At 29.5% G+C, this 20,469-nt stretch overlaps 1 long non-coding RNA gene across 2 annotated transcripts in view; it reads right to left on the bottom strand.

Moving 5' to 3' along the window:
• The window catches only part of LOC149057029 (uncharacterized), a 70,667-nt gene extending 55,327 nt beyond the window's left edge, over positions 1-15,340 (bottom strand). The window contains exons 1-3 of one of the 2 annotated variants that reach the window (XR_016191008.1): positions 14,890-15,340; positions 13,873-14,023; positions 13,589-13,705 (exon numbers count right to left, since the gene is read on the bottom strand). This is a non-coding gene — a long non-coding RNA (uncharacterized LOC149057029). Of the gene's footprint in view, positions 1-13,588; positions 13,706-13,872; positions 14,024-14,858 lie in introns of both variants that reach the window. The other variant, XR_016191007.1, reaches the window with a different exon arrangement.
• Positions 15,341-20,469: the final 5,129 nt, after the last annotated feature.

The raw sequence follows: 20,469 nt of genomic DNA on the forward strand, positions 1-20,469 counted from the left end.
AGGAACCGTTTGCCAGGAATAATATGATCTCATTGAGTATCATTATCAAATTCTATGTGTGCAGGAATTGTTTATTGGAAACTAAGGAAGACAGAAACATAAGTTTGAAAAATTTTCCAGCGCAATCTAAATTCAATAATAAATTGCAAAAGTTATAGGAATCATTAAAGTTTCCCAGTTGCTGAACTTCTACAGTAAATCAATGCCCTGCGTTAAATTCTCTTATATAGTGAAAATTTTGATCTATGCAGAGTATGTCTGGTTGAACCAAGGAGACGGACAGTTATGTTAAGTTTGAAAGAATTTTTCAAGACAATACAAAAAGGATCAGTAATAAGTAAACAAATTGTAAAAAGTTAAGTAATTGTATGTGTTTAGCTGGAACTGAATTTTAAAGGAACCGTTTGCCGGGAGTAAAATGATATCATTCAGTAACAAATTGTATGTGTGCAGGGTTCGTTTATTGGAACCTAACACAGAAACATAAATTCTGATAGAATTTCCAAGACAATACAGAGAAGTCTATCATCAGTAAACAGATAACTAAAACATTAGTAATGCTATGCGAGTAGGTGGCAATGAATTTTTAAAGGAACCGTTTGGCGGGAGTAAAATGATATCATTCAGTAACAAATTCTATGTGTGCAGGAATTGTTTATTGGAAACTAAGAAAGACAGAAACATAAGTTTGAAAAAATTTTCCAGCGCAATCTGAATTCTATAAAAATTTGCAAAAGTTATAGGAATCATTAAAGTTCCCCAGTTGCTGAATTTCTACAGTAAATCAATGCCATGAGTTAAATTCTCTTGTATAGTGAAAATTTTGATCTATGCAGAGTATGTCTGGTTGAACCAAGGAGACGGACAGTTATGTTAAGTTTGAAAGAATTTTTCAAGCCAATACAAAAAGGATCAGTAATAAGTAAACAAATTGTAAAAAGTTAAGTAATTGTTTGGGTTTAGCTGGAACTGAATTTTAAAGGAACCGTTTGGCGGGAGTAAAATGATATCATTCAGTAACAAATTCTATGTGTGCAGGAATTGTTTATAGGAAACTAAAAAAGATAGAAACATAAGTTTAAAAAAATTTCCAAGACAATATAGAGGAATCTAATATAACTAAACAGATAACTAAAACCTTAGTAATTCTATGTGATTAGGTGGCAATGAATTTTTAAAGGAACCGTTTGCCGGGAGTAATATGATTTCAATCAGTAACAAATTCTATGTGTGCAGGAATTGTTTATTGGAAACTAAGAAAGACAGAAACATAAGTTTGAAAAAATTTCCAAGACAATATAGAGGAATCTAATATAACTAAACAGATAACTAAAACCTTAGTAATTCTCTGTGATTAGGTGGCAATGAATTTTTAAAGGAACCGTTTGCCGGGAGTAATATGATTTCAATCAGTAACAAATTCTATGTGTGCAGGAATTGTTTATTGGAAACCTATGAAAGACAGAAACATAAGTTTGAAAAAATTTCCAAGACAATATAGAGGAATCTAATATAACTAAACAGATAACTAAAACCTTAGTAATTCTATGTGATTAGGTGGCAATGAATTTTTAAAGGAACCGTTTGCCGGGAGTAATATGATTTCAATCAGTAACAAATTCTATGTGTGCAGGGTTTGTTTATTGGAAAATAAGTAAGACAGAAATATAAGTTTGAAAAAATTTTCCAGCGCAATCTGAATTCTATAAAAAATTGCAAAACTTATAGGAATCATTAAAGTTCCCCAGTTGCTGAATTTCTACAGTAAATCAATACCCTTAGTTAAATTCTCTTGTATAGTGAAAATTTCGATCTATGCAGAGTATGTCTGGTTGAACCAAGGAGACGGACAGTTATGTAAAGTTTGAAAGAATTTTTCAAGACAATACAAAAAGGATCAGTAATAAGTAAACAAATTGTAAAAAGTTAAGTAATTGTATGTGTTTAGCTGGAACTGAATTTTAAAGGAACCGTTTGCCGGAAGTAAAATGATATCATTCAGTTACAAATTGTATGTGTGCAGGGTTCGTTTATTGGAACCTAACACAGAAACATAAATTCTGATAGAATTTCCAAGACAATACAGAGAAGTCTATCATCAGTAAACAGATAACTAAAACATTAGTAATGCTATGCGAGTAGGTGGCAATGAATTTTTAAAGGAACCGTTTGGCGGGAGTAAAATGATATCATTCAGTAACAAATTCTATGTGTGCAGGAATTGTTTATTGGAAACTAAGAAAGACAGAAACATAAGTTTGAAAAAATTTTCCAGCGCAATCTGAATTCTATAAAAATTTGCAAAAGTTATAGGAATCATTAAAGTTCCCCAGTTGCTGAATTTCTACAGTAAATCAATGCCCTGAGTTAAATTCTCTTGTATAGTGAAAATTTTGATCTATGCAGAGTATGTCTGGTTGAACCAAGGAGACGGACAGTTATGTTAAGTTTGAAAGAATTCTTCAAGCCAATACAAAAAGGATCAGTAATAAGTAAACAAATTGTAAAAAGTTAAGTATATGTTTGGGTTTAGCTGGAACTGAATTTTAAAGAAACCGTTTGGCGGAAGTACAATGATATCATTCAGTAACAAATTCTATGTGTGCAGGAATTGTTTATTGGAAGCTAAGAAAGACAGAAACATAAGTTTGAAAAAATTTCCAAGACAATATAGAGGAATCTAATATAACTAAACAGATAACTAAAACCTTAGTAATTCTATGTGATTAGGTGGCAATGAATTTTTAAAGGAACCGTTTGCCGGGAGTAATATGATTTCAATCAGTAACAAATTCTATGTGTGCAGGAATTGTTTATTGGAAACCTATGAAAGACAGAAACATAAGTTTGAAAAAATTTCCAAGACAATATAGAGGAATCTAATATAACTAGACAGATAACTAAAACCTTAGTAATTCTATGTGATTAGGTGGCAATGCATTTTTAAAGGAACCGTTTGCCAGGAATAATATGATCTCATTGAGTATCATTATCAAATTCTATGTGTGCAGGAATTGTTTATTGGAAACTAAGGAAGACAGAAACATAAGTTTGAAAAATTTTCCAGCGCAATCTAAATTCTATAATAAATTGCAAAAGTTATAGGAATCATTAAAGTTTCCCAGTTGCTGAACTTCTACAGTAAATCAATGCCCTGCGTTAAATTCTCTTATATAGTGAAAATTTTGATCTATGCAAAGTATGTCTGGTTGAACCAAGGAGACGGACAGTTATGTTAAGTTTGAAAGAATTTTTCAAGACAATACAAAAAGGATCAGTAATAAGTAAACAAATTGTAAAAAGTTAAGTAATTGTATGTGTTTAGCTGGAACTGAATTTTAAAGGAACCGTTTGCCGGGAGTAAAATGATATCATTCAGTAACAAATTGTATGTGTGCAGGGTTCGTTTATTGGAACCTAACACAGAAACATAAATTCTGATAGAATTTCCAAGACAATACAGAGAAGTCTATCATCAGTAAACAGATAACTAAAACATTAGTAATGCTATGCGAGTAGGTGGCAATGAATTTTTAAAGGAACCGTTTGGCGGGAGTAAAATGATATCATTCAGTAACAAATTCTATGTGTGCAGGAATTGTTTATTGGAAACTAAGAAAGACAGAAACATATGTTTGAAAAAATTTTCCAGCGCAATCTGAATTCTATAAAAATTTGCAAAAGTTATAGGAATCATTAAAAATCCCCAGTTGCTGAATTTCTACAGTAAATCAATGCCCTGAGTTAAATTCTCTTGTATAGTGAAAATTTTGATCTATGCAGAGTATGTCTGGTTGAACCAAGGAGACAGACAGTTATGTTAAGTTTGAAAGAATTTTTCAAGACAATACAAAAAGGATCAGTAATAAGTAAACAAATTGTAAAAAGTTAAGTAATTGTTTGGGTTTAGCTGGAACTGAATTTTAAAGGAACCGTTTGGCGGGAGTAAAATGATATCATTCAGTAACAAATTCTATGTGTGCAGGAATTGTTTATAGGAAACTAAGAAAGATAGAAACATAAGTTTAAAAAAATTTCCAAGACAATATAGAGGAATCTAATATAACTAAACAGATAACTAAAACCTTAGTAATTCTATGTGATTAGGTGGCAATGAATTTTTAAAGGAACCGTTTGCCGGGAGTAATATGATATCATTCAGTAACAAATTCTATGTGTGCAGGAATTGTTTATTGGAAACTAAGAAAGACAGAAACATAAGTTTGAAAAAATTTTCCAGCGCAATCTGAATTCTATAAAAATTTGCAAAAGTTATAGGAATCATTAAAGTTCCCCAGTTGCTGAATTTCTACAGTAAATCAATGCCCTGAGTTAAATTCTCTTGTATAGTGAAAATTTTGATCTATGCAGAGTATGTCTGGTTGAACCAAGAAGACGGACAGTTATGTTAAGTTTGAAAGAATTTTTCAAGCCAATACAAAAAGGATCAGTAATAAGTAAACAAATTGTAAAAAGTTAAGTATATGTTTGGGTTTAGCTGGAACTGAATTTTAAAAAACCGTTTGGCGGAAGTAAATTGATATCATTCAGTAACAAATTCTATGTGTGCAGGAATTGTTTATTGGAAGCTAAGAAAGACAGAAACATAAGTTTGAAAAAATTTCCAAGACAATATAGAGGAATCTAATATAAATAAACAGATAACTAAAACCTTAGTAATTCTATGTGATTAGGTAGCAATGAATTTTTAAAGGAACTGTTTGCCAGGAATAATATGATCTCATTGAGTATCATTATCAAATTCTATGTGTGCAGGAATTGTTTATTGGAAACTAAGGAAGACAGAAACATAAGTTTGAAAAATTTTCCAGCGCAATCTAAATTCTATAATAAATTGCAAAAGGTATAGGAATCATTAAAGTTTCCCAGTTGCTGAACTTCTACAGTAAATCAATGCCCTGCGTTAAATTCTCTTATATAGTGAAAAATTTGATCTATGCAGAGTATGTCTGGTTGAACCAAGGAGACGGACAGTTATGTTAAGTTTGAAAGAATTTTTCAAGGCAATACAAAAAGGATCAGTAATAAGTAAACAAATTGTAAAAAGTTAAGTAATTGTATGTGTTTAGCTGGAACTGAATTTTAAAGGAAACGTTTGCCGGAAGTAAAATGATATCATTCAGTTACAAATTGTATGTGTGCAGGGTTCGTTTATTGGAACCTAAGACAGAAACATAATATCTGATAGATTTTCCAAGACAATACAGAGAAGTCTATCATTAGTAAACAGATAACTAAAACATTAGTAATGCTCTGCGAGTAGGTGGCAATGAATTTTTAAAGGAACCGTTTGCCAGGAGTAATATGATATCAATCATTAACAAATTCTATGTGTGCAGGAATTGTTTATTGGAAACTAAGAAAGACAGAAACAAAAGTTTGAAAAAATTTCCAAGACAATATAGAGGAATCTAATATAACTAAACAGATAACTAAAACCTTAGTAATTCTATGTGATTAGGTGACAATGAATTTTTAAAGGAACCGTTTGCCGGGAGTAATAAGATATCATTCAGTAACTAATTCTATGTGTGCAGGGTTTGTTTGTTTGGAAACTAAGTAAGACAGAAACATAAGTTTGAAAAAATTTTCCAGCGCAATCTGAATTCTATAAAAATTTGCAAAAGTTATAGAAATCATTAAAAATCCACAGTTGCTGAATTTCTACAGTAAATCAATGCCCTGAGTTAAATTCTCTTGTATAGTGAAAATTTTGATCTATGCAGAGTATGTCTGGTTGAACCAAGGAGACGGACAGTTATGTTAAGTTTGAAAGAATTTTTCAAGCCAATACAAAAAGGAGCAGTAATAAGTAAACAAATTGTAAAATGTTAATTAATTGTTTGGGTTTAGCTGGAACTGAATTTTAAAGGAACCGTTTGGCGGGAGTAAAATGATATCATTCAGTAACAAATTCTATGTGTGCAGGAATTGTTTATTGGAAACTAAGAAAGACAGAAACATAAGTTTGAAAAAATTTCCAAGACAATATAGAGGAATCTAATATAACTAAACAGATAACTAAAACCTTAGTAATTCTATGTGATTAGGTGGCAATGAATTTTTAAAGGAACCGTTTGCCGGGAGTAATATGATTTCAATCAGTAACAAATTCTATGTGTGCAGGAATTGTTTATTGGAAACCTATGAAAGACAGAAACATAAGTTTGAAAAAATTTCCAGCACAATCTAAATTCTATAAAAAATTGCAAAAGTTATAGGAATCATTAAAGTTTCCCAGTTGCTGAACTTCTACAGTAAATCAATGCCCTGCGTTAAATTCTCTTATATAGTGAAAATTTTGATCTATGCAGAGTATGTCTGGTTGAACCAAGGAGACGGACAGTTATGTTAAGTTTGAAAGAATTTTTCAAGACAATACAAAAAGGATCAGTAATAAGTAAACAAATTGTAAAAAGTTAAGTAATTGTATGTGTTTAGCTGGAACTGAATTTTAAAGGAACCGTTTGCCGGGAGTAAAATGATATCATTCAGTAACAAATTGTATGTGTGCAGGGTTAGTTTATTGGAACCTAAGACAGCAACATAAATTCTGATAGAATTTCCAAGACAATACAGAGAAGTCTATCATCAGTAAACAGATAACTAAAACATTAGTAATGCTATGCGAGTAGGTGGCAATGAATTTTTAAAGGAACCGTTTGCCAGGAGTAATATGATATCAATCAGTAACAAAATCTATGTGTGCAGGAATTGTTTATTGGAAACTAAGAAAGACAGAAACATAAGTTTGAAAAAATTTCCAAGACAATATAGAGGAATCTAATATAACTAAACAGATAACTAAAACCTTAGTAATTCTATGTGATTAGGTGACAATGAATTTTTAAAGGAACCGTTTGCCGGGAGTAATAAGATATCATTCAGTAACTAATTCTATGTGTGCAGGGTTTGTTTATTGGAAACTAAGGAAGACAGAAACATAAGTTTGAAAAATTTTCCAGCGCAATCTAAATTCTATAATAAATTGCAAAAGTTATAGGAATCATTAAAGTTTCCCAGTTGCTGAACTTCTACAGTAAATCAATGCCCTGCGTTAAATTCTCTTATATAGTGAAAAATTTGATCTATGCAGAGTATGTCTGGTTGAACCAAGGAGACGGACAGTTATGTTAAGTTTGAAAGAATTTTTCAAGGCAATACAAAAAGGATCAGTAATAAGTAAACAAATTGTAAAAAGTTAAGTAATTGTATGTGTTTAGCTGGAACTGAATTTTAAAGGAACCGTTTGCCGGGAGTAAAATGATATCATTCGGTAACAAATTGTATGTGTGCAGGGTTCGTTTATTGGAACCTAAGACAGCAACATAAATTCTGATAGAATTTCCAAGACAATACAGAGAAGTCTATCATCAGTAAACAGATAACTAAAACATTAGTAATGCTATGCGAGTAGGTGGCAATGAATTTTTAAAGGAACCGTTTGCCAGGGGTAATATGATATCAATCAGTAACAAATTCTATGTGTGCAGGAATTGTTTATTGGAAACTAAGAAAGACAGAAACATAAGTTTGAAAAAATTTCCAAGACAATATAGAGGAATCTAATATAACTAGACAAATAACTAAAACCTTAGTAATTCTATGTGATTAGGTGGCAATGAATTTTTAAAGGAACCGTTTGCCAGGAATAATATGATATCATTGAGTATCATTAACAAATTCTATGTGTGCAGGAATTGTTTATTGGAAACTAAGGAAGACAGAAACATAAGTTTGAAAAATTTTCCAGCGCAATCTAAATTCTATAATAAATTGCAAAAGTTATAGGAATCATTAAAGTTTCCCAGTTGCTGAACTTCTACAGTAAATCAATGCCCTGCGTTAAATTCTCTTATATAGTGAAAATTTTGATCTATGCAGAGTATGTCTGGTTGAACCAAGGAGACGGACAGTTATGTTAAGTTTGAAAGAATTTTTCAAGACAATACAAAAAGGATCAGTAATAAGTAAACAAATTGTAAAAAGTTAAGTAATTGTATGTGTTTAGCTGGAACTGAATTTTAAAGGAACCGTTTGCCGGGAGTAAAATGATATCATTCAGTAACAAATTGTATGTGTGCAGGGTTCGTTTATTGGAACCTAACACAGAAACATAAATTCTGATAGAATTTCCAAGACAATACAGAGAAGTCTATCATCAGTAAACAGATAACTAAAACATTAGTAATGCTATGCGAGTAGGTGGCAATGAATTTTTAAAGGAACCGTTTGGCGGGAGTAAAATGATATCATTCAGTAACAAATTCTATGTGTGCAGGAATTGTTTATTGGAAACTAAGAAAGACAGAAACATAAGTTTGAAAAAATTTTCCAGCGCAATCTGAATTCTATAAAAATTTGCAAAAGTTATAGGAATCATTAAAAATCCCCAGTTGCTGAATTTCTACAGTAAATCAATGCCCTGAGTTAAATTCTCTTGCATAGTGAAAATTTTGATCTATGCAGAGTATGTCTGGTTGAACCAAGGAGACAGACAGTTATGTTAAGTTTGAAAGAATTTTTCAAGACAATACAAAAAGGATCAGTAATAAGTAAACAAATTGTAAAAAGTTAAGTAATTGTTTGGGTTTAGCTGGAACTGAATTTTAAAGGAACCGTTTGCCAGGAGTAATATGATATCAATCAGTAACAAAATCTATGTGTGCAGGAATTGTTTATTGGAAACTAAGAAAGACAGAAACATAAGTTTGAAAAAATTTCCAAGACAATATAGAGGAATCTAATATAACTAAACAGATAACTAAAACCTTAGTAATTCTATGTGATTAGGTGACAATGAATTTTTAAAGGAACCGTTTGCCGGGAGTAATAAGATATCATTCAGTAACTAATTCTATGTGTGCAGGGTTTGTTTATTGGAAACTAAGGAAGACAGAAACATAAGTTTGAAAAATTTTCCAGCGCAATCTAAATTCTATAATAAATTGCAAAAGTTATAGGAATCATTAAAGTTCCCCAGTTGCTGAATTTCTACAGTAAATCAATGCCCTGAGTTAAATTCTCTTGTATAGTGAAAATTTTGATCTATGCAGAGTATGTCTGGTTGAACCAAGGAGACGGACAGTTATGTTAAGTTTGAAAGAATTTTTCAAGCCAATACAAAAAGGATCAGTAATAAGTAAACAAATTGTAAAAAGTTAAGTAATTGTTTGGGTTTAGCTGGAACTGAATTTTAAAGGAACCGTTTGGCGGGAGTAAAATGATATTATTCAGTAACAAATTCTATGTGTGCAGGAATTGTTTATGGAAACTAAGAAAGACAGAAACATAAGTTTGAAAAAATTTCCAAGACAATATAGAGGAATCTAATATAACTAGACAGATAACTAAAACCTTAGTAATTCTATGTGATTAAGTGGCAATGAATTTTTAAAGGAACCGTTTGCCAGGAATAATATGATATCATTGAGTATCATTATCAAATTCTATGTGTGCAGGAATTGTTTTTCGGAAACTAAGTAAGACAGAAACATAAGTTTGAAAAAAATTTTCCAGCGCAATCTGAATTCTATAAAAATTTGCAAAAGTAATAGGAATCATTAAAGTTCTCCAGTTGCTGAATTTCTACAGTAAATCAATGCCCTGAGTTAAATTCTCTTGTATAGTGAAAATTTTGATCTATGCAGAGTATGTCTGGTTGAACCAAGGAAACGGACAGTTATGTTAAGTTTGAAAGAATTTTTCAAGCCAATACAAAAAGGATCAGTAATAAGTAAACAAATTGTAAAAAGTTAAGTAATTGTTTGGGTTTAGCTGGAACTGAATTTTAAAGGAACCGTTTGGCGGGAGTAAAATGATATTATTCAGTAACAAATTCTATGTGTGCAGGAATTGTTTATTGGAAACTAAGAAAGACAGAAACATAAGTTTGAAAAAATTTCCAAGACAATACAGAGAAGTCTATCATCAGTAAACAGATAACTAAAACATTAGTAATTCTATGTGATTAGGTGGCAATGAATTTTTAAAGGAACCGTTTGCCGGGAGTAATATGATTTCAATCAGTAACAAATTCTATGTGTGCAGGAATTGTTTATTGGAAACCTATGAAAGACAGAAACATAAGTTTGAAAAAATTTCCAAGACAATATAGAGGAATCTAATATAACTAGACAGATAACTAAAACCTTAGTAATTCTATGTGATTAGGTGGCAATGAATTTTTAAAAGAACCGTTTGCCAGAAGTAATAAGATATCATTCAGTAACTAATTCTATGTGTGCAGGAATTGTTTATTGGAAACCTATGAAAGACAGAAACATAAGTTTGAAAAAATTTTCCAGCGCAATCTAAGTTCTATAAAAAATTGCAAAAGATATAGGAATCATTAAAGTTCCCCAGTTGCTGAATTTCTACAGTAAATCAATGCCCTGAGTTAAATTCTCTTGTATAGGGAAAATTTTGATCTATGCAGAGTATGTCTGGTTGAACCAAGGAGACGGACAGTTATGTTAAGTTTGAAAGAATTTTTCAAGGCAATACAAAAAGGATCAATAATAAGTAAACAAATTGTAAAAAGTTAAGTAATTGTTTGGGTTTAGCTGGAACTGAATTTTAAAGGAACCGTTTGCCGGAAGTAAAATTATATCATTCAGTTACAAATTGTATGTGTGCAGGGTTCGTTTATTGGAACCTAAGACAGAAACATAAATTCTGATACAATTTCCAAGACAATACAGAGAAGTCTATCATCAGTAAACAGATAACTAAAACATTAGTAATGCTATGCGAGTAGGTGGCAATGAATTTTTAAAGGAACCGTTTGCCGGGAGTAAAATGATATCATTCAGTAACAAATTCTATGTGTGCAGGAATTGTTTATTGGAACCTAAGGAAGACAGAAACATAAGTTTGAAAAAATTTTCCAGCGCAATCTAAATTCTATAAAAAATTGCAAAAGATATAGGAATCATTAAAGTTCCCCAGTTGCTGAATTTCTACAGTAAATCAATGCCCCGAGTTAAATTCTCTTGTATAGGGAAAATTTTGATCTATGCAGAGTATGTCTGGTTGAACCAAGGAGACGGACAGTTATGTTAAGTTTGAAAGAATTTTTCAAGACAATACAAAAAGGATCAGTAATAAGTAAACAAATTGTAAAAAGTTAAGTAATTGTTTGGGTTTAGCTGGAACTGAATTTTAAAGGAACCGTTTGGCGGGAGTAAAATGATATCATTCAGTAACAAATTCTATGTGTGCAGGAATTGTTTATTGGAAACTAAGAAAGACAGAAACATAAGTTTGAAAAAATTTCCAAGACAATATAGAGGAATCTAATATAACTAAACAGATAACTAAAACCTTAGTAATTCTATGTGATTAGGTGGCAATGAATTTTTAAAAGAACCGTTTGCCAGAAGTAATAAGATATCATTCAGTAACTAATTCTATGTGTGCAGGAATTGTTTATTGGAACCTAAGGAAGACAGAAACATAAGTTTGAAAAATTTTTCCAGCGCAATCTAAATTCTATCATAAATTGCAAAAGTTATAGGTATCATTAAAGTTTCCCAGTTGCTGAATTTCTACAGTAAATCAATGCCCTGAGTTAAATTCTCTTATATAGTGAAAAATTTGATCTATGCAGAGTATGTCTGGTTGAACCAAGGAGACGGACAGTTATGTTAAGTTTGAAAGAATTTTTCAAGACAATACAAAAAGGATCAGTAATAAGTAAAAAAATTGTAAAAAGTTATGTAATTGTATGTGTTTAGCTGGAACTTAATTTTAAAGGAACCGTTTGCCGGAAGAAAAATGATATCATTGAGTATCATTATCAAATTCTATGTGTGCAAGATTTGTTTATTGGAACCTAAGGAAGGAATTCTCTTATATAGTGAAAACTTTGATCTATGCAGAGTATGTCTGGTTGAACCAAGGACCGACAGTTATGTTAAGTTTGAAAGAATTTTTCAAGACAATACAAAAAGGATCAGTAATAAGTAAAAAAATTGTAAAAAGTTATGTAATTGTATGTGTTTAGCTGGAACTGAATTTTAAAGGAACCGTTTGCCGGAAGAAAAATGATATCATTCAGTAACAAATTCTATGTGTGCAGTGTTTGTTTATTGGAACTTAAGGAAGACGGAAACATAAATTTTGATAGAATCTCCAAGACAATATAGAGGAATCTATTATAAGTAAACAGATAACTAAAACCTTAGTAACTCTATGTGATTAGGTGGCAATGAATTTTTAAAGGAACAGTTTGCCAGGAGTAATGTGATATCATTGAGTATCATTATCAAATTCTATGTGTGCAGGATTTGTTTATTGGAACCTAAGAAAGACAGAAACATAAGTTTGAAAAAATGTTCCAGCTCAATCTAAATTCTATAAAAAATTGCAAAAGTTATGTTATGTTATGTTATGTTAAGTTTGAAAGAATTTTTCAAGACAATACAAAAATGATCAGTAATAAGTAAACAAATTGTAAAAAGTTAAGTAATTGTATGTGTTTAGCTGGAACTGAATTTTTAAAGGAACCGTTTGCCAGGAATTATATGATATCACTCAGTAACAAATGCTATGTGTGAAGGATTTGTTTTGGGACCTAAGAATGACAGAAACATAATGTTTTAATGAATTTTCAGTTTACTACATTGAATAATAAGTATTAGAATTGGAAAAATGTTTAAGTAGTCAATTAGTTTTTGATATGATATCATATTTTACTGTTGTGAATTGTTTTTTTTATAATAGATCTAATTAGAAATTGGTAGTATTTTATTTTATTGGTTATAACTAGTTCTGTAATTAGGTATTTTATTTTGTTATTTTTCATATTTATTTACCTTATCTATTAAAGTTATTATACATTATTTAATAGTATTTACCTTGTATTTACAAAGAGTTGTTAGATGTGATATGATTTTATACCATTACAAAGTTGAAAAAGACAACTAAAAAAAAATGATACATATTTAGGATATATTAATTTGATTGTTTTCTAGTTATCTCAATTATTCATCATTTTTCAATCCAGACTATTTTTAAAATTATAATATTGTATTTGCAATTTACTTGTATTATACCTATGAATATTATTATGTTTTTTATACTTATTTTAAAATAATACATTATTTTATTGTGTAATATTTGGTTTTGTTTATGTCGTAACAAGTGTTGAGACATATTTTATTTAGATTAAACTATTTTATCTTTTTTTACCTATTTAAGCAATTATTCGGTTTTGGTAACTATACTTCAAAAAAATATTAATACGGTTGTGAAATAAATTTATTTTCTCTTGTTAAGGTTGATAATTGATTTTATACCTATTAAGAAGTTGTATGAACAAAATAAAAAAGATCTACAAAGTGATTTTTGATATTTTAGATTGTCTAATTATATTATCCTGTTATGAAATGTTTTTATGATTATTATGGCATATTCAGTCCTGATTACAGTCAAATTAAAGATTAATAAAGATGATAATATAATAATTTATTATTTCTGAAGTATGTAATACTGCAATTATTATTATTAAAATAAGTTAAAACTATGGTTCATAATGTTTATATTTTGCTTTATTTATACTTGCCCAAATTGTTTTGAAGTTAGTTTATGGCTATTGCTATTCGATCTAGTGGTTGAAGTTGTGGTCTTGAGTTTAGTTGTTGTGATTTAATGAACAATGTCATGATTAATGGTTGATAATCTAGAAAAAGGTTTAGTAATTAACAGACATTTTGATAATATACGTGCATATGGATGATCTGCTTGCACTATGTAATTTTAACAATTTATCATACATTTGTTGAACATTGTCTCACTAAATTTGGTACATTATCAATAAGTTACTTGTTATTTAAATCAACAGGTTACCTGAAATGCTTCAAAAAGTCAACTCCTATTATTGGCTTAGTTACATCTGCAATAACAAATTGCCTGCAGTATGGTTGATGTTGACCAAGATTCAACGATATGGTTCTGTTGCCGTAAGTGTTGATAGCTGTACCATGAAGAAATTCTATAGCTGAAACATTTACAATACAAATAGTATTGTTTGAAATGTTTGTAAGGATGAAATTCATAAGCGCTTGGTATATAACTTAAACACGGTTGTTTTGCTGCATACAGTTTAAGATATTAGATTTTCATTGTTTATCTATATTTGATGGTGGTACAACTGAGATCTCTGCTTCATTGTCTACAAGGCACTTTAGCTTGCTTATGAAATCAGTAACAAATAAGCGATTAGTGTGCTTGCACAACCAGTCGCCACTCAACTAGTTTAAATTTTAATTTTTCACGTTGTGGAAGCTCGAGTCCATTTTGCACTAAGGTTCTCACTTGATCCTTAAATTTGGAATGATAATAACATAGCTCATCTCTCATTTTGCTTCTGTCATGATACTTGGACCTTGTTCTTTTGTAAGTCTTGGCGTTCCTTCTCTTTTGGTACAACCCCGTTGACTCAACTCTTTAATTGCTTTGGTAAGTGAAATAATTTGCAGTTCCATAGCTGAATGCGAGTTGGTATGAAATTTGCATTGCTTAACCGTGTTCACGGCTGCATCGGTGTTTGTTTCACTTACTTTGTGGTAGCTTTTTTCAATCATTTTTGAAAAAATAGATAGGTAGCTAGTCTGAACTGGTAGGGAGTATAGTTTGCACATGCACTGGTAGACACTGCAACAATACACTATTCAACATATCATCGGCAAACTGGTCGCCATCTAACTGCTGCTTCTAATGAAACAAGTACGACGGTACGACCTAACTCCAAGTCACGCAATAACTTTTTTCTTCCAATTCGGATAAACGTTCAGTAAGTACTTATTTTTAGATACTAAATATTTATTACTCACTGGTGGTTTTTCTAGAATATCTGATACGTACGTTAGGATGTCCCCGTCGAACGCGTCTACGTAAAAAGAAATTTCATCTCGTCGACAGAGACAATTGCTGTGACAAAACAGGATTACAGTTTGATGAATCACATTTTTGGGTTCTGTAATCAAAATGGGAGTTCTTGAACTGATGTATGGCTGTTGCACTTTCGGTGCTTGTTGTCCGTTTTCATTCATGTTTTTCAAGGTTTACTGACAAGTGACAATCACAATACTAACGTCGAGATTAACACTTTGTGGACGTTTATATATTAATTAACACCAAAAACACCACATTTATGCATTTTGTAATTTATGAAAACTATTAGAATAAGAACATAACTAACAAGTAAGTACAGTGTACGTTAGTATTTAGTACAATAGTACATTACTACGTTTAAGGCCGTTTAACCACGAACTAAGCTTTACTCAAATTACTGGTTTAGCGGTTTTACACAAAAAACATGCTTCTTTTTTTAACAATATGTGAAATAATAACCTAACCTTAAATAAGAGGCATAAATTATCAGTCTGACCAACTGTATCAAAGAACGTACAGTGAGGTATTTTGAGACACAGAAACACAAATGGATCTTCGCGGGAAAACATTTTTTGTATCCGTATATAATATTGCCTATAGATATTTGTAATCTAGGAAAAAAATGACACAGAAAAAAACGTCAAGTAAAAATCGACACAGGTAAAAAACGTCATGGAAAAAAACGCCAAAAATGTTTTTTTTTAATCTAAAAATCACAATTATTATTGTTTTTAAGTTTAATAATAAAAGAATGAGACAATATTATTATGAATAATTTGGTGAAAAACGTCGAATAAATAATAGATTTGAAAAAAAAACAAATTTAGAATATTATAATTATTAAGGTATAGTAGTTATTAGTTATATAAAAAAAAATATATCAATATCGTATAGTATATATTATGCTAATACCTATAATCTGTTTTATTTTCTCATTATAAAAATGTTATTTACCTCGTGTTTATCAGCCTAGATGACTATGGATTTTTCCAATTTGAGGATGTCCAATCTTTAAGTCCGAGTACATTGTTCCGCTACATTTTAATGAACGTTCTTTTGAACATCTCCATGTTATTCGTTTACGTCCTTGATGTTTCATTATATACGTATATCCATCACTCCAACAAATTTTATTCCCACCTTTATTTGATTTTATTACTTCCATATTTTAAAAAAAACCACGGTAATAAATATAACGTATCCACGTCGAAATGTAACTGACATTTAGGATTGACACAACATGTATGAAAGTTTCAGTTTATACCTATACATATACTCCTACATTGACCATTGTTATCCAAATTCATAAATTGTAAACCTTTATTATACCCAATACTCAATAGAATCTATTGAATAGATTATAGGATTATACGTATATGTTTGTATAAATATATATATGTCCGCCGATCATCATGAATAATTCCACTATTCCTCATTGCAAGACTGTCAAATATCTCGGTCTCACATTTGACAGAAAACTCACATGGGGTCCTCACCTCAAGGACAAACGAAAACAATTAAATAGTAGACTTCATCTACTTAGACCCTTACTAAGATCTAACACCAACATTCAAAACAAAATCCTTATATACAAATGCCTCCTCCGACCCTTATGGACCTACGGCATCGTACTATGGGGCCCAACCAAAAAATCAAATGCAAACACGATCCAAGCATTCCAATCAATTTTTCTACGTATCATTGCCAAAGCTCCATGGTACGTAACGAACAAATTACTCCACGATGACTTCCAAATCAAAACTGTCCACGACACAGCCACCAATTTCTATAAAAGATTTCATGGGAAACTCCTCATGAACCACAACCACCTCATCTCTCAACTGGCCTCAAAAACTCTTCCAGGCAACCCAACAAGACGTCTCAAACGCAACTGGTGCAGAGATCTGCTTAACCATTAAAATACATTTATATAAGTCATAAAAAAAAAAAAAAATAATTAATTATTTATTTTTAATTCTTTGTAAAAGGTGACTCGACTGCGAGTCTTCCTTCATTATGTCACTCAAAGTCTTTATATTATTCTTATATCATATTTACTTATTGTATATAATGTACAGATTGTAAATTCTCAATAAACGCCATAATTTAAATAAAAAAAAACAAAATATATATATATCCTATCTACGACAGTTATTTGGAATGGGTTAGATAAGACACTTGGCCTTTAATTGTTGTTACCTATATAGTTCTTAAACTTTTGAACCGACGACGCCTTGGGAACTATAGCTGTTTTAACAATACTTCCACGGCGCAATACTATAATAACACGAATACTGTATACATAACTATATTAATGATATTATAGCTAGGTACTATATTATTATACTATACGATGTTGATATATTTTGTTTTATATAACTACTATACCTTAATAATTATAATATTCTATATTTGTTTTTTTTTCTTTCAAAACTATTATTTATAGACGTAATAATATTATTATGTCTATGGTAAACGCCTATAATATGAGAATCCCTGGTTAAAAAATAATATTTAACAATTTAAGGAGCCAATTTAAATATACATTTTTCAGGAGCCAATTCAAGGATCGAATTTATATTTACCCAAAATTGGGAGCCAATTCAATGGTAGCCAATTTCGTGTCTTGTTTTCTCGGAGTCGTGTTGATCGGTACAACTTGGTAATAATAGTATAGGTACCTAATAAATATTCCCGTCATCCATAATCCATACAACTATATATACAAGATAATATAGATATGATATATTGATTGATTAATTTATATTTCACATTATTAATATTAGGTATATTATATATTATAATATTATGAAATAATTTATACAATGTATATGTACTATTACCAGACTTGTAAAGTACTTGAGTAAAAGTATTCAAATACTTTTTAAGTACTCAAATACGTATTCTAAATACATTTGAAAAAAGTACTTGGGTATAGTATTTGAAAGTATCTGTATTTAAAATCAAATACTATTTTTAAATACTTTTTTCGTCTTACTTTTTAATTATTATAAATTTATAACTTAATTATTCTTATTCTAATTAATTTAAGTAAAATTAGAGTTCTATAAAATAAAAAAAATAATTTAGTTGATTAATAAATAATAATTCAATTTATCTATAAGGTCATTAGGATAAGAAAAAAAGATAAAACATATTTAAAAAAAAAAAAGTATTTGAAAGTATCAGTAAATACTTTTTAAAAGTATTTGTATTTGTACTTAAATACTTTTTTTTTCAAGTATTCAAATACGTATTTTAAATAGTTTTGAAAAAAAGTATCTGCGTATCTGTACTTGAATACTTTTTAAAAGTATCTTTTACAAGACTGACTATTACCTTAGTATTATGAATTAATCCAGTTAATCATAGTTTTTAGTCATGAATGTCGACTGTTGTTATCCTATTTTTTATTATTTGGAAAAATTAAATTAAATAAAAACGGACAATAGTTGTTATGAATATAATATGAGTATACATATATCGACGCAAAATAATTATAATTTGTGTATTACAATCAATAAAAAATAAACAGAGGTAATTAACTATTTATTAACTAATTTCCGTATTATAGAGAGTCCGTATTATTACATAAGGAGTGTTTTTACAGTATTATTATTGTTATATGACGCACTTGGGGTATTTAAAATTAAAAATTTACATGAATAAATAAAATAATACCTATTATACTGACAAATATATACGAATTCATTTTGAATTTGACAATTGACTTCAGACTTCAGACTTCAGAGAGTTCAGTGTTCCAAGGAAGACGAATAAGTTTTCACTTTTCACATTTAGTTAGGTTTATTTGCATATTTTATGAATATCTGATTATTTTTATTTATTTTTTATTAATAAAATATCATATATTAAAGTATTATTATGGAAAATAACGAATTTTGTTAAAATCAAAAATATTATGTAATATGTATGTCTTGATGATTGACATTTCAAATGCTTATAAAAATTGTGAACAAAAAACCTTTTAGAGATTATAACAACAATTGAAAACTTTGTATATGCCAAGCCATTTATTAAAAACTAAAATTTCAAACTTATATAATAATTAACAAATTTTAATTTTTAGAATTATCTTTAAAAACCAAGGATTGCTTAAAATATATCATATTATAATTTACAACCAATTTATATATTATGTACTATATTTTCAGCTATATTTTAAAAATAGTGTTATTTTTCTATAGGTATACTTGAAAAAATAAATAGGTACTTAGTATAAAATGTTGTATTGTATAGTGGCTCTATTGCCTAATAGTTCAAACATAAATAATAGTATTATATACCTAATATGTACGTATGTACTACGTAGGTACTCGTATATATGATATAATTTTTATCAAAAAATAATTTGTAATAGATTGACATAAATGATTAAATAAGTTTTATCAGAGACGAGACTATATATAGATAATAGCAAAATATTTTAATAAATGTAAATAATGTAATACACAGTCGACTCCGCTTTATTGGGACACATCGGTTGCATGTTATTTTGTCCCAATAAAGCGGTTGTCCCAATAATCCGAAATGAAAAAAAAACATACAAATTTATTGAAAAACTGATTTTTTATGTTTTTATTATTACAAATACATATTAGTTATTACATTGTACTTTATTGACTTCTGCAGTATTAAGATGATGTCAGCGCACTATTTGTTTTCTCTTTCTGGCTCACTCGTAACATAGACAAAACGCATATACACGGAATCATTTTTTCTATATCTTGAAGTAATTTTAGAGTAAAACCTCCCATTACAAAAAATATAGAAAATAATATTTTTGAGGGAATGACTTATCGATTTGTCTAAATATTGTCTCTAAATAATTTAAACATTATTTAAATGTACAGTATTTTTTTGTTTATTTTGAAAGTCGAATACAAAGTTAAATATCAATAAAATATAAAATCGATATGTCGTTTCCTCAAAAATATTATTCTTTATCTTTTTTGTAATGGAAGGTTTTACTCTAAAATTACTTAAAGACATAGAAAAAATTATTCTTCGTAAATGCGTTTTGTCTATGTTACGCGTTACGCGTGGGTCAGAGAGAGAAAACAAATAGTGCGCTGACATCCTCTTAATATAACGATATAACCAACCCTCCTCTCAACCTCTTTATTTTTTTTAGGTATTTTTTTTCTCAATTTTTTCTACTTTACCACTTTTTGCATTCATTTTGTAAATTCAATAAAAGATACTATATTCGTAAAAATTTTTCGGAATTACGTTCTGACGAAGTGGTCGACTGTACTGGTACGACGGTCATCCTAGTTCGCAGATGGCATAGATCCAGTGACTTTCGAGTTCCGCCCAGCGCACGTCCGAATACAAGGCTCCTAAATTATTTTTACAATAGCAGTTGAAGAATAAAAGAAATACATGGTCACAATTTTTTTTACAAGCATTCAAATTTTAATTTTGACAGCCTACGTAAAAATCGCGAAAATTCACAAATTATTTTAAGCTAGAAATTCATAAAAAAAAAAAATGTTTTTAAATCTAAGATTTGAAATTTTTTAATAA

The sequence above is a fragment of the Diuraphis noxia genome, unplaced genomic scaffold, assembly GCF_037042655.1.
Source record: "Diuraphis noxia isolate RWA-SAM2 unplaced genomic scaffold, SU_Dnox_SAM2 contig0003, whole genome shotgun sequence".
Taxonomy (NCBI): Eukaryota; Metazoa; Arthropoda; class Insecta; order Hemiptera; family Aphididae; genus Diuraphis; species Diuraphis noxia.